The following is a 16,335-nucleotide window of genomic DNA, read 5'->3' on the forward strand; positions in this document are numbered from 1 at the left end:
ATGTGTCAACTGCTCAAATCTGCAAGTTCTATGAGAGTACAGCTATTTCTGCTGCAATCACATCGAGGAGGTTGGACTGGGAGACAAGAAGGGAGAGCAGTTAGACATGTGACCAGGCGAGTAAGCAAGACAAGAAATTTTCCACTTTCTGGTTGTATTTTATTTAGTCAAAGTTCTCTTGCGGATAGAATTTTGGCTTCTGGATAAATTACAGATACTGATCCTTTGGCTTCAGTACTGATTCTTAACGGACACTTTTTTGATGCCTACGTTCGATTTCAACATAAATTAAATTACATTACACATTTGTTTTATTTTCAGTAAACTTGCATTTTTATACAATCAGAGGAGCTTACTGTAGCACACCTCGAAGTTGTCCATTAACATAATATCATTATCAAAGTTATATAAAAACAGTTTGTGATTACATTTACTTATTAGGCGAGTACTGCAATTTGATATAAAATGTTACCAGGCATTTTTCAGTTCTCAATAGTAGAGATAATCCAGTTGGTATCATGAAAGTACTTAAGTTCAGTACTTCCAAACTTAATAACTTTATGTCAAAATGTGAAAAAGTATGAAGTCTGTACCAAAACTCAGTATCTTAACAAAACCAATATCAAAATATTCTAAAAGACATCCAGCCTTAGCTACAGGCAGGTATTACATGGCCTGTCTACTTTCATATTAGCAGAGCTCAAACATAAGGATTGTCCTGGTGCAAGTAAAATATCACATAACTTTAGTCTTCATTATAAAATACAACATTCTGTTTAGAGGTAAATAAATGTATGAACCTCTTTCCTGAGCAAGCAAGAAAAAAACACTACCTTAAAATAACACCAATACAAAAAAAAAGCAGAAATGATGGTCAACAGTCAGAAGTACCAAAGACTGGACCAGACTATGAACCGCAGCTCTACAGGTGCGTGCAGCTCCATCTCTCATCACTGTCTTTCACCAAGAGGACATGGAGAAAGCACCAGTAGGACAGTGTCCGAGGCTGCGGCAGCGCTGTGCAGGCATGCATCATGACTGTAGGTATGCAAGTGCCTTGTATGTCGTTGTGGGAGAGTCACTTGACAGAAGTTCATTGTGAGCGTGCTAAGTAAAGACACCGGGGCCCCTGTTCTCCCGGGCCACTGCCGGTCCCATTGTCCCCCTGCCTCCGTGGATAAATTCATTTTGACAACCCTGCTAATTGGATAAAACCAGACTGGAGCCTCCTCCCTGAGCGCTCACATTCCATCTGCTTTCTGGCATGGAGAGGACACACAGGAGGGGAGGAGGAGGTGGTGTGGTAGTGGGGTAGTGGGGTAGTAACTCCTTCTGAGGAGCTGAGCTGCTGAATATTTATCACCTCCCCAAACTCCCCTCTTGCCCTCCCTCCTCCCCAGTTTTACGTCTTTTTACACCCCTCTTCTACCCCCTCCCCTCGAGGTTCTCCAAACACCATAAAGCCCCCCCTTTAGATAAACACATGCGGTGTCAAGTGTGAGGAGTGCTGGGGGTTCAACTGCCCCACTCGGGCCCACGGCCCACAATGCCATGCTGCATAGCTGCCATGCGGGAGGCCGGTTGCCCCTAGCGACGCTAACAGGCAGAACGCACCTTAATAGAGTGGAGAGTCATTGTAAAGCAGTGAGCCGGTGCACGGACAAAGACCCCGCAGACCCCTGGAGAAAGGGGAGACGCTACTCTGAAGGGCCCGGGGAAGAGCTGATGGGCCCTGCTCAATGACCAAAGAGAAGGAGGGGGGCTCATTGACCAAGAGGTTTGAGAGTAGTATGTGGAGAGTTTGAGAAGGCAGGAGGGGGGGGGGATTCAACGCCTCTACGGATTGATGTGAGATGGGTGAAGGGGGTTTACGAAGGCATTGGGGGGGTGGGGGGTGGCGACTCAAATTAATAGAGAGGATGTCAACTGGCAGGCGAGCAGGAGGAGAGAGCAGGGCCTCGTCAATGAGAGGGTGTGTTTGAGAGAGCGTGTGTGAGAGCGTCGCTGAATGTCCCAACATATTTTCCCCTCACTCTGTCAATCTGTTTTCTGGCCTCTCGGTCTGGCCCACGTTTGTGCTGAGTGGAGGAGGATGAGGAGGGTCCGGAGGTTGCTTAACAAACCAACAACCCACCTAGTTTACAAGCAGATCATCACATAGAGAAAGAGCAGCAACACAGGCTGAGGGCAACATGACAGATATTCAGCAAATTGTATGACTTCACAGTTACATTTTAACAGATCATTCTTTAGTGTAAATGACTATTCCTATTTGAAGTCACCTAAAAGCTAAATTAACATAATTTGTGGTTTGGTCTGTGAATATTTACATTATTGCATATAATATACAGCAAGTGTAAGATAAAAAGGGTCAATAAATGACAAAGTGACATGATTTTCAAGGAGAATTTGTGCACAAGAAGCTATTATGAAAAAAAAAATTGATTTGCTTTATAGTTTAACATTGAGAGAAACACTCCAGATTATATTTTTCATATGTTGTTGTGGAGTAGAGACTCTCCATCCTTCTCCATTAACCTCAACACAAAGGGGGAAAAAAACCTTGGCAGGGAACACAACCACCACCTCTTCTCATCTCTCTCCCCTCTGTCATGAGACCCACTACTTTGGACAAGTCCAGGGCATTTTGGAGCCCCATGTTGGCATGAAAACTCAGCTCAACAGGTGGAAAGAGGGGCAGTCCAAATCCTCTTCGAGACATCATTCGTTCTCATGCCATAAAACTACACATCAAAAGCCTCCAAGTATCCCTAACAAGGTTGAGAATTTTCCCCCTCCTCCTTCATAATGCTTTCACTCACATACACACACACATATATATGCACACGCTTCACAAAGTATTAATGAGCTATATGCCAGTCCAGCCCCTCCTTTACCCTGTGAACCGACACTAACGAGCTACAGAGCGTCTCGAGGATTAAGCAGAAGGATCTGGACAGGCCTGCAATGGAACAGGGGGTGATTTAATCAATTAGGCACCGGCGTATTTGCATAATTTAGATAACGAAGCCGAATTAACCGCGGACAGCTAATTACTGTGCCATGATGAACACACCCACCCGCATTCCTTTGCCTGCCGTGAGATGCCAATGTGCCCACCAGGGCCATGGGAACGGATCATCACGGCTCCTCGGGTAGACGGAGCCATAAAGGCGGGCCGAACCGTAATGTAGGTACCATTAACCAATCACACTGAAGGACAGAAGGAAGGAAGGGTGGATAAAAGAATGGGAGGGGATTAATGAAGGGGATGAATGAAGGATGGACAGATGGAATGATGGAATGACTGAGGGAGTGATGTTGGAAAATAAGTAAAGTAAAGTAAGTAAAGTAAATTTTATTTATAGAGCACTTTTCACAGACAGAGTCACAAAGTGCTTTATCAATTCAAATCAGAATCAAATTAAGTTTACAGAGACCCAACAGAATCCTTCAGGAGCAAACACTTGTGATTGGTGACAGTGGCGAAATAAAGTGGTAAAAAGGATGAGCATATGCTAAGATCTACAAGTTGGAAAAGGCAGATGATTGATCATAGAAAGAAAGTTAGAAAATATGATTATGAATAACAAATTAGAAAAATAAACGATGGGATTACTTTTTATTGGATGAGACATTTAAAAACATCACTTGGGAAAAAATATACAGGGTATGTTTTTGTCTTCAGGCCCTTTTTAATAAAGAGTAGTGCTGCATCGTCTCTCACACACACACATACACATAATCATTCCCATACACTGCAGGGAAAACTAACTAATACCCAGGATTTCACAGTACTCATCACACAAATGCACATGCAGTTACATATTTCATTTACCCACAACCATTCTTTCTCTGCCTGTGTTCTTTCTCCCTTGCAACTTGATGACACATAAGCAAGCAATCACACAAACTCCTATTATATGGTAAAAGTATACTCACAGAGGCACATAAATATGCAGACCTCGGGAAGTTTTTCCAACACCAAACGTCAACACGCACGAAACGAGCTACCACTTATCCCCGACTCCAGAGATAAACTACATGCACGCCACAGCATTGGGGCATGCTAATATAGACTTTCATAGATGTACATATACGCTGCCTGCTCCTTGTGTGTTCCTCCATCATAGGGAGGGTAGAAGAGAAGGGAGGGAGGAGGGACGTGAGGGGGTGAAAGGGGCCCCCAACTCTTTTGGCAGCTCATAAATCAGAGTGAATGGAACCAATTATAAATCAAGAGCAATTTCTCCCCATTATTCAGCAGGAACCAGGAGAGGGAGAGCAAGAGAGAGAGACTGCCTGAACCTACAACTCTCTGTGGGAGATGAAGGAAGGAAGAGAAAAGCAGAGAGAGTGAAATATTATATGAAAAACAGATATGAGAAGGCATTAGGAAATTGAGATAAGGCAGAGAGAGAGCGATGGAAAGAGAGCAGGAGAGATGAGGGAATGGAGAAAAGCTGTAAAGTTATATGAAAAGGAAAGAGTTATAGGAAAAACAGATAAGAAGCGAAAAGAAACAGACGTAGAAAGGCTGCAGAGAGGGTGTGGAACTGTGTCAGAGATGGAGCAACAGCCTTGACTGGTTACTCCATGGTTCTAAAGTGAAAGCTGCTGGGTCTGAAAGAGTTTCTTAAGAGGAGAAACAGCTGGAGGAGGCTTGTTTCAAAGAGAGCTCTCAGTTTCAGAGGCTGGATTAGTATGTGTGTGAGAGACGTGTAATGCAGGGCTACCATTTGTTCTGTCACTCAGAGTCACGGATGTGCCGTATCCTAAAAGGAAAGCTCTGAATTATCATAAAATAAAACCCTGCATAGTACATACACTCGCTTGGACAGCAGGCAGAGGAGCACTGTCGATGGAAAATTCCAGCTCTGATAACCTCAGGGGCCCCACTAACTAACTAATCTGGTGCCCAGTGATTTATTCTGTTGAATCATGTCTTCTCCTGCCAGTTTGACATTCTTCAATGATGAGTTTTTTCTCTCTCTGGGGCAACACTTTAAATCTGATTATTGGTTAATGCTCTGGAACAGAAACCCAGATTCCTTGACGCTTTTGTTTTTCGGTTGCTTTCATTGGTTCAAGTGCGGCATATTGCAGCGTATAAAAGGACGTGTGTGTGTGTGTGTGTGTGTGTGTGTGTGTAGTTTGTAGCCTGTGCACAAAAACCAAAGAAACGCGTGTGATGGAGACAGAAGCAAGAGAAAGTGACCAACTATGGGAGTCCGTAAAAACAGAAGGCTTACATTGAACAGTCCCAGTCAAGAGTGCAATCTTGTGCCTGTGTGTGAATGATCTATTAGAGTGTCTGGGTTGCTTTTGGCTCGTAATAACACCCCCTAATCTTTGTCCAAATATCTGCTTTGCACACACAGGACTATTTGTCTACACACACACTGCTCTCTTATCCGAGTCTGGAGTTGATCAATGATCTAACAACACTCACACCAGGCTCACTTAGAGCCGCCAATACAATATGTGTGTTTGTGTTTGCATGTGTGTGTGAAAAACAGCGAGAGTATGGTTTGGGTAACTTCATTATCCAATCAAGAGCTTCTTAACTTTTGCTATAAGTAGTGGAACAAATCAACTCAACTGGTTTAAGGGCTTTGGATAATCCCTATTAAGTTCTTAAGACAATGACAGGAAACTTAATTATATTTATGATGCAAATATACACTGACAGCAAGCATCTAGATAAGGTTTCTGTATGTTATTTTGAAAGCCTGTAACTTGTGTTTGCATGGGAAATTTACACAGAAGTCTCTTAAAGTAAATTTCTCTTGTAACAAGCATTCCTCAGTTCTCGTGTTAAGCATTTCGTCTGTCTCTGCTTTCCACAGATCCAATTTATCTTCATTCCTGGCTCAATAATCTCATTCTGTTTGATCATAGCCTGTTTAATTAGCCTCTCCAACTCTCTGTCAGGACTTTCTCCTGCACTATTCTGCCTTTTTTTTCACCTTACATTCCTGCCTCTCTCTGTGGTCCTGGCTGACAGGGAGGATCAGGAGGAGAGAGGTATGCAGCCCCAGGGGAGGGGCCTGGACTCCGGCCACCTGCTGGTCCAGGTGTCCCTCTCTGGTTATCCATGTCTGACTGGATACAGAAACCCTCCGGGGGCACGGGGCCCAAGCCCAAGTCTCCAATCTGTCAGCGCTGAAGGACTAATGCACCGTATGTCAACAGGCCAATAATGTCCAGCTCTGCTCTGGGAAATCAAGCAGCCTTATTTGGCGATGAGTGTGTTCCTTTGCTAGTTTATGAAAAGTACATTAACCCAGAAAACTTTCCCTGAAATTATGAAGTGTAAACCAGCCCCTTCTCTCTCACACACACAGACACTCTTTCCCTTCTGTTTACCTTTCTCTTTTTCTCGAGCTGTAATCTCAAAATGACCACGCAGGTGAACACTAGTGACAAGCAACACATTCCTGTGCCAGGAGATAATCCGGATTGGACAGAAACTATCACTCACATACAAGCACCAAAACCTGCACATACATACATGTGCAACTAGGCCCTCAGATTCTGCCTGCAGGCTGTTATGACTGCATGAGTGTACCCGCTGTCATAGAGATGAAAGCATGCCCTCAGGAAGGATTTTTTTTTCTCCTTTGTCAATTAACGCCAATGTTACACCCTCTACAATAACAATGCTGCTTTCCAGCACCGCAGTCAAAACTCAGGAACTTTGGCATACACTCACAAACATGAGATCCAAGTCAAAAGCAGCAGAGTGAGCAGTAACAGCAGGCTGTTTGTAATCTTGAAATGCATCTTGAAAACCATCCCCATCCAAAGGCTTTGATTTACATCCAGATGTAAAAACATACCATGCTGTACAGAGTCAAACAAGTTAAGTCCTATTCTTCTAGTTCTATCTGACATCATTCTTCAAAAGGAGAGAATAAATTTGGAAACCAAACTCAGATATGACAGAGACACTCTATTTCTGTTGGCTGTATACCTAAATCCACACAGTAACTTTTCTTTATACGAAATCTCAGCTCTTATATGCTGAAAAACAACCACCAGCCACTGGCCAAATAGTGGAAAATTGGCAGCTTTTACCGAAGCTATGAGTCTGTTTGGCAGGTAACCAAGATCAATCAAACGCAATTTTAAATTCCATCTTGATTGTTAAAGTCTGGCTGGTAGCAAAAAGTATGTGCTTAACACTGACACGATCACTCTCTGCTATATATGTGCTTGTTTTCAATCTCAAAATGTGCAGAGCTTTACTGTAGCTAATGATTTTATGTTCACTTATACTTGTGATTACTGCCCAAACCCCAAAAATATTTACTTCACAAACACCAAAAAATAAAGAGAGGTCACATATTCCCACAAAAGAACGACTCCAACTCCGGCATCACGTGTTATTTCACTTTAAACCCTGAAAACTTTTTATTCATATCATGAATAAAACAGAAAAGTACTACAATACTCCTACAGGGATCAGATGTGTGCCTGTGGTTTTCAGTAATGAATTAAGTGCATACTGCTCTATACGTCTCTATTCTCTACGGTGTTACTGTATGGTTGTATATGTAATATGTTGACCTACAGGGAAGGCTGGATGGGATAACTTACGTTGTGATTTGAGCTTAATGCATCTTGTAAATTGGATTTTAGTCTCCAGTCCTGTTCTGTGCCAATACATTTTTTTCAGGCTTCTCATAAGCGGCTGGAAAGGCTGAAGCAGTGTGAGAAATGGGCAGATAATCAGACTGGAATCAATTAGTTCAACTTTGATCCACCGACCGCCAGTGATGATCAACAACAACAACAAGCCCTGCCACTAAACAACAAGAGGCTCCTTTTTACTGAGACCAATTAATTCCCTTATAAGCCGTGCGCCTAATTGGAGGAGGCCAGGCCATTCGTTTCGACTTTTAATCCAAGTGACATTGATTCAGCAGAACAATCGGGCCCTCTTGTCTGATGCCATGTCAGTCATTGAATTGCTGTGGTTTCTCCATGCGAGGCAGTCGAGGCTAAATGTAATCCAAACAACAAAACGACACCTGGGGTTGGAAATTTGAGCCCCTGCGGCTGTTCCTGCAGGCCTCCTCCATGTTCATGTGTCCCCCTCTTGTGTCTTTCAACCCGGCCCCTGTAGTGACTGACACCCCGGCCAAGACTCATTAACTACCCGGGGATTAAGACAAACATTTTCTCATTAAAATCAGACCTGAATGAGAGGATGATATCAGGAGAAGCTGCACTGACAGTAAAGCAGGATGCTGCATTCCTGGCTGGACTGAGCAGCTGTCAGTTTATTGGAGGCCCTAATTAGGTTATACTGACACCGGGACTTGAGTCTGGGGGTGAGGGGCTATAGAAATGCACCCAGGTAGAGCTGATTTGTACTGATACTGATAATTGTATAGGCTTTCTAGTCCAGAACGAGGACATTAGAGATAAAGAGTGGTGTTTTATACGTTTAAAACGGAAACAAACGTCCTGATCTTCAGTTTTTGCCTTTTTACTATCACCAGTATATCAGTGTTACTGCACTGGACTGTACATACTGTATTTTACATTTCTTAATACACTAATTCTTTAGTGCCTCTCATATTAATGTACATATTGATTGTTTTTAAATTATATTTTCTCTTTTTATTGTATCTAGCTGACAACTACCTCTAAGAAAAATGTCGTTATGTGCATATAATGACAATAAACATTTCTGAATCTTGGCTCCTTATTATAATCACAACCATCATGGGCATCATCATGACATCCATGGCACATATAAAGAAAAGATGCAAATGTTGTTTTTCTTACAATATCATTCATTTTAGTGCGTTCACTGGGTGTTTACTAACTTTCCCATTTCCCACTACACGGCTGCAGTCTCCAGTGATAATACGGGAGTAAATCTGGCAGAGCTCACCATGTCTGTTTTCTGTTAACCTATGGGAGCGACTATAGGCTGCGGCCTGCAAAAACGCAAGCATATTTTCACCCAAAATACCCCACGCATGTCTAAAAACACCGCTGCGAATGTCCGAAAAGTGTCCCACAGATCCTATTCCAGTCCACGGACACGCACAGAGCTGTAATACTCTGCAGATTTACACAGAAATAAGAGGAAAACTTTGGAAAATACGGACGCGGAGCTCATCCAATCAACAACAGGCTAAGTCTGAACGCAAAGTTGACTTTTTATATTAAAGTAACACATAAACCTACAAACTAAACATCCGAGGTAATCCCAAAAAGTGCGCGCCTGTTAAAAAGACGCTGTTTTGCAAAGTTGTTGCATTGAAATAAGACTAAAAACAAAAACAACTGTTGCTATCATAGTAGACATCTGCATGGAAGTAGCAGTCAAACAGCAAAAACACAACTTTTTCGGTTTATAAACAAACATAAGGATTGTTATAGATCTCATTCAACACGCAGACACGAACCAAAGTGGATACATTAGTTCCAAATATTGTAATAGATGTTAATAAGTAGCGTAACAGCGCAAAAACATGGACCGCATGAAGACAGAAAACTTACCAAAACTGCTCTATTTGGTGCTCACACCTTGTTTTAACCAACCGATCTTCACTTTTGCGTCTTCTGCGTTGAGTTTTAGTCCCAAAAACAACACTTTTAACTTGTCTTTTCCCTCTAAAGCCTTACTGCTTTAGTAATTTACTGCGATGCCACCGACATTTTCTTCGGCTCCCCAAGTTCTCACATTGAAAGGCCGTTTTTGGATGACTGCGCTCTCAAACAATTCTCCCTTTTGCGACGCCTTTTCGGGTCCTCCCACTTCCCAAGCAGGAGGAGGGATCTGAACAATAGGGACTGGCTCCCAAAATCCCAGAGCTGGGTACTACACCGCACTTTCTCCAACTACAGATCCCTCCTCACAGCTCCTGAGGACTTTCCCGTGGCCGTGCGTAAAAGTAGAACCACAGCCACTACTTTTAATATACTGCAAGACTTTATACAATCACACAACCTCCTTAAAAGTCCCTTCCTTCTTATCTACGGTGTCCTGGAGGAGAAAAGTGCGCCCCCTCCCCCTCCTCCTGCTCTGTTCCCCCTGATTTGGTATGCGTTGGTCCCCACAGAGTTTGTATTGACCCCCGTCCATTGAGGCCTGCAGGCCCTCCAGTGCAGCTGTGCAGTGTTGTGTTGTGTTATGTTGTTGTGGACAGGACAGGCCCGGTCAGGACTGTGCAGCACACACACACATGCACATGCACACACACTTACACACACACACTCTCATACCACAGTGATCACAGTTCAAACCCCCCTGTGCTCACTCTGGAATTCTCTTCTCCACTTCAATCAGCACACTTTGAGCCGATGGGGGGGCCGTTCCTGTCCAGTTCATTAATAACTGACTATTCCGAGATCACAGGGTTTGATAGGGGGGGTCTGTTGGTGGGAATCTGGCCATGTCTCGCCTCTGTGAATGTAGGAACTCCCACCATGATGTACCTGAGGGGTTATTGTAACCCGATGGGGTACTATTCACTGACCAGCAGCGACATTTTACGACACCTGTTGCTCTTGTTCAGGTGTGTTAGTTAGTGGACGCCTGTTTTAAACCTTGCAGAGGTGATGTGTATGAGTCATAGTGAACTCAAAACCAATGTCACAATAAATACCTGCATCCCACGCTTTAGACGTCACATGTTATCAGATCCCAGCTGGATATTTCAGTGGTTACTCCTGGTGTTTTCCAGTGTTGTGGTGCCATTTAACTTCTCTTCCCAGGCTTTGCCAATGTTTTGGTGTTGTTGCTACCAAGCAGAGGTGTGTTTGTAAGTGGCTCCTTCACACTAGCGCCACCCTGGGCTGTATTACCCAAGCAGAGCAGAGAAATACGGGGACTCCCAACCCCAAAAACCCCTCCATGGTGCCCCTCCCCCCTCTCCATCTCTCCATGCTGGGCAGGATGAATTAGCCCGGGACAAAAGGCTTTGTAGGCCAGCCATGAAAGGCCTATTAACCATACTGCATCCCCCAGAGGCCCTGCCCACAGGACACTGCCTCCCAGAATGCCACTCTCTCAGCAGGCCGCAATCCCAGCATGCACTGCTTCCCTTCAGTGCTAACCCCTGTCACCCCCGAACCTCACTATAGAGCCCCACACAGATTGTCATGTAGATGATTATAAATGTTGTTATGAAAGTAATGGAGAGTGAGAAGCAGAGGAGGGGGTGTCAGCGGTGTGTGAGCATGTGGCGAGATTTGTGCGTTTTGCCAACAAAGGGCCTGAGTGAGGACGCCGGGTGAGTTTTAGGTGTCCGCTGTCAGGTGTGAATTTGTCCTGGGTTTGAAGGCTGTATTGTTGGACGGTGTGGACGTAAAGTATGAGGTGATCTCTCCTCATTCTCTGCTCAAGGGTCTCAGTCAGGCGATGCTGTCTCCTCTCTAACCTCCTAACTCCATTGTTTAGCTGGGCGCCATGACAACGACCCTCTGTCTCCCTCTCTCTCTGTATCCTGCTGACCTTAGCAGCTGTGTCACTTCCTCAGTGTGACAAAACCAGAAAGAATCTCACACACTCACACTCACACACTTGAGCTTTGTAGTGTATAGGTGTACCCCATAAGTACACTTTCACTCTTACATGAATTAAAACAAGACATAAGGAGAACCCCATCTTTTATGCACTCCAACTGGTTTCTTATTATCATTTGTATTATTATTATTGATCAATTAACCTGTTAATAATAAGGTCACTAATATTTAACCCACAGAAACCCAGTGTTATTTTGTGGCAGTTTCCAAATGATTGTTCCTCTCTATTTAACCTTTCTTTAAGTGATTTATCACCATTTATCATAATATTACAATCTGTACCATGTATTTTCCCATATTTAATTGACTGATCATGTGCTTTAATCATCATACTGATATTACATTAGAGGGTTATTATATCTAAAACAGAGAAAACTGAAGAAACAGTGACTTTTTCATCAAAATATATCATTAACTGAATGCAAACCGTATGTGTCCATCCACATCCACCCATGTGTGTCATTGATCCAACTCCATGGGTTTTACTGGTGAATCAGCATTGCAGAAGGTGACGGTGTTTCCACATTCACTACGGAGCCTCTGAACGTCCAAATGGGTCATATCTGATGGCCATGAAAAGATGACAAACTGTATTTTACACCAAGTATTTAAATGTATTGATAGGATTAGTGGATTAGAAGTTATTAAATATTTTATAACAGGTGATGCTTTTGGTTGCTGGTGGCTGTTTGGGTCTTTATGGGTTAAGAAGATAAAATTAGTAGTAGATGTTTAAATGGGTCAAAAACACAAAATGTAGATGTATATAAAGTTTGTAGGTGTTCATCAAGGACAAGACTATGTGCTGTTGAAATGCACAGATGGTGATGTCTCTATAGGTAATAAAGGACTATTATTTTTGTATCAGAATCCCTCACACCTGTTTCTGGCTGTTGCATTTTGTACTGCTGTCTTTTTTTAAACAATGTTGGTTGATTCTTTGCAACAGTCTCTTTTGCTCTTTTGATGTAAATGCCATTTTGTTGCCAAGATTTATTTCCCCTCAATAACATCTGTCAATGTTTGCAACAGCTCATAATAAACTAACATAATGCAAGGAACCTACAGTCGTGGAAAAAAATATTAGACCACCCCTTGTTTTCTTCAATTTCTTGTTCATTTTAATGCCTGGTACAACTAAAGGTACATTTGTTTGGGCAAATATAATGATAACAAGAAAAATAGCTCATAAGGGTTTAATTTAAGAGCTGATAACTAACCATTTTCCATGTTTTCTTGAAAATAACCAAAATCACTTAAGTTCTTGCATCAATAGCTATGGCATTGTACTGCCAAAAACAGTGCTTTTAGGCATTCTGTTTTCTTTTCTGTCTGTTTTAGTCACATGATACACACAGGAGTTAGTACTTGATTGCATAAGTATTGTTTTGGATGACTTTTGATGCTCTAATAGTTTTTCCGCAACTGTATGTGTTCGACATTTTTATAGCAATGACGATAACAAGTCTCATTAAAGTATCACGTACTAAATAAGATTTTTTTTTTTTTTAACCAAAAAAAAAAAAAAACTGAGATCAGTTTATACATTATACAGCTAGATTTTTTTCCTAGTAATATTCCGTCATTAAATTTCAGAACCACTTAGTCCTTGAGAGGGTCACAGAGTGCTGGAGCCTATCTCAGCATTGGCTAATATTTATTATGTTAAAATTTAATCAATATATAACATTATGTGAATTAACAGGGTTTGTAGTGCATGGGAGATTTTGGATAGACATGTTATCTTTCTCTGCCATCATCACAACACCAAATGAGTGAATATATTTATGAATGGTGTTTCATCCCATTTCTTCAGAGATTTTTAGAATCAGTGCCAAAGCACACCTATATTGTTGTGGGTGCATGTGTCAGCCCATCACTTCACAAAACGAAGTAATGCACAATCGAAAAAACACACGTTGGAAAATTTGATCAATTGGTAATTCTCGTGTTAAATTCACACAGGTAACAGTTATTTTTCTTATTTAGGGGTATTTCATTCAGACTGATTTTACAATTTATGGTTCTCTTAATGGTCCTACTGCCAGGACACTACTACAACTATGGCTATTCTTGTTATAAATAGAAACACAAATTCAGTCATGGAATGTGACTAAGTAATTTTACTGAAGTGCAAACATTTGAGGTTTGTCAACATTTTTCAGCTTTACATTTCTTAAATAGCTTGAATCAGGTTTCTTGCAACACATATGGGTCCGATCAAGCGGTAACACTTGGACACATTTCATGTTCAACAGTCCCTGTCATGTAAACAGAGTAACTTACATGCATGCATTATACATATTTGAGTTGGTATTTATAAGCACATTAACTTTATGTACAACAAAATTTGAGGAGATAAAATTTTTAGGTGAAAAATGTCAAATTACTGCTTGGTAACACATGGATTTGAAACGGACATCAAATTTTTTAAGCTTTACGCAAACATTCAAAACATGCGGTTCTCAACAGAAACTGATATCAAGTAGGACAAAACCTTTTAGATATTATGTTCAACCATGCTGAAAAGACATTTTGGAGTAAAAAATTGAAAAGTCTCTGTTTTATTGACATGAGAATGTAGTAACACGTGAACAGGTTGCCATAGTGACACATGGGCGACTCTTTACCATTGTATGCATCACCCAAAATGTATCAAAAGATCATTACTTTCTGAAAGTTTCACTCAAATATCTGAATTATAAGTAACTTGAAAATTAAAGCTTGGTATTTTTATGGTAACGTGTGGACAGAGCCTTTTATGCAGCTCACAAATGTTCAAACTCATAAATGTCAATAATATTCACAAAATAAGGAAAATCTAAAACTTGAAACTTAACAATCATCTACAGAATCAACAGACAGAATTCATTTTCAAATTTTTTAGATATAGTTTTTAGTGTCAAATTCAAGCTATGGCTATGGTGTAAAAGTACAATCGATAAAATTGGTTGTAACTTTTTTCTACAAGTGGTATTTTAAAATGGAGAACAGGCCCATAAAATAAAAATCTTTAGCTAAACAATGCACTTGATAAATGATCTGTGCAAATTTACTTTTTCATGTTGATGATCACTTTCATTTTCGGACCCTTATATGACAACCTTGAACATCTGTAGCAGCAAAATGCAGCACATTAATGCAGTAGTAATATCAATCTTATAACTCCATGTAGTCTATAATAGTAAAGGTTTGACTATAAAGTAGTACTGAACCATGACTACTTTCCCTTTTCATAGCTGATAATATTTTCATACTTTGCTGACATATAATAAACACATGTAATCACAACTCACAGAAGGAATTTCCTGGTGGGATTTTGTTCTTTTCCTTTTGTGTTGGACATACACTGCTTAAAAACATCTTCACATGGATCAGAGGAGCAGTTATTTATGGCAACAAGTAGGTCTTTTAGTGTGCATATAAACACAAGAGTAATATTTGGAGATATGTGAAAAAATGCACATGTATTCTATGAGATGATAAAGAGAATTTTACATTTTTTCTTGACAAACAACCTAAAGAAATCTTCATGGAAGTTTCATGGTTCATCTGCACTGACAGGAGCTATGTGCTGCTGGTCGCTGCATAAACACCCTCAGTCATGGTTCAGATCTTTACAATAACTCAAACATTCAAATAACAGGTGTCTCTATACTGGCCCGGTGTCATCCTCTGAGGCCTCCCTGTTCATGACAAATAACACCATTACAGTATCTGAATAGAGGATTAAATGAAGCGAGATGGGAGGTAGAGTCAACAGTACATTGGAAGGAGTGCTATGTCTTGACGTTTTCTTAGCTTAAATGTCTAAAAATAAACTCATGCAGGCTGAAAAATTGCAGAGCACATGTCAAAGCTGTCCAGTATGAGAGTGGAGTCCAATGTGAGGTGGAGTCATCTATTTTTTTCCCTAATGTTCTTTACTTAGCTATTCAATTAAAAAAAAAAAAAAATGGAAAAAGCACATGGGAAAATGTCTTCACAGTGAATTATGGTGTTTTACGACCTCTGAACTAAAGCTTCTTGTACATGATTAATGTTAAAGTCAATGGGGGAGTGGACTACAAATGTATTTAAAGTAACAGTCCTGCATTTTTAATAAAAATATTCTGGCCAGAACAATACATTTGTACAAATGTAGTCATGAAAAGCTTAATTTCTTCTGTGCTATTTTCTGTTCATTTTATCATAAAATACTTAAACATTTGCAACATTTCTATAAGATTTCCTTGCAAATTCTTTAGCTATAATACTTTTACCTGAAAAACATGTTGCAACAAAGTTTTAACACGTAATTCTTTCATTACTTTATGAATAAAGTCTTAATTTCAACCATTTGTACCACTTGCATTATTTCCAAGTCAGCTATAACCAAATTAATCAACATGGTTAGTCATGAAAAAGGGGTTTGGGTAAATAATGTGATGAATCTGTCCTTTAGATTATCATTCAAGTATTATTTGTGAGACTGCATGAGAAGTGGTGGAGAAAATTGCTAGTTCATCCAACACTGAATCAGTAACTTACAACAATTATTTGCGACAGTGCATAAATTGTTGATTTTGCATAGACGTAAAGGTCATAAAATGTTGTTAAAAATGCCAAAAACCTGTTAAAACTTATCCTTATATGCTACTTAAAAACTTAATGCTTCATTCTTGCAGAGATTCTTGCACATGCTAAACTCTGCCTTGGGCTTCGCATCAAGACACACAATCAAAATTCTTCATGCAACTGAGAGAGAAGAGATTTATGGCGTCTTTTCCTTTCAGATGTCTCCCT

The 16,335-nt window shown here is 40.8% G+C and overlaps 1 protein-coding gene across 1 annotated transcript in view; it reads right to left on the minus strand.

Annotated features, from left to right (window-relative positions):
- The window catches only part of boc (BOC cell adhesion associated, oncogene regulated), a 27,103-nt gene extending 17,361 nt beyond the window's left edge, over positions 1-9,742 (minus strand). Inside the window, exon 1 of the mRNA XM_030122842.1 lies at positions 9,523-9,742. The gene's annotated coding sequence lies outside the window, so the exon portion shown is untranslated. The remainder of the gene's footprint in view (positions 1-9,522) is intronic.
- Between the last annotated feature and the right edge of the window lie 6,593 nt (positions 9,743-16,335).

The sequence above is a fragment of the Sphaeramia orbicularis genome, chromosome 20 (assembly GCF_902148855.1).
Source record: "Sphaeramia orbicularis chromosome 20, fSphaOr1.1, whole genome shotgun sequence".
NCBI classification, from domain to species: Eukaryota; Metazoa; Chordata; class Actinopteri; order Kurtiformes; family Apogonidae; genus Sphaeramia; species Sphaeramia orbicularis.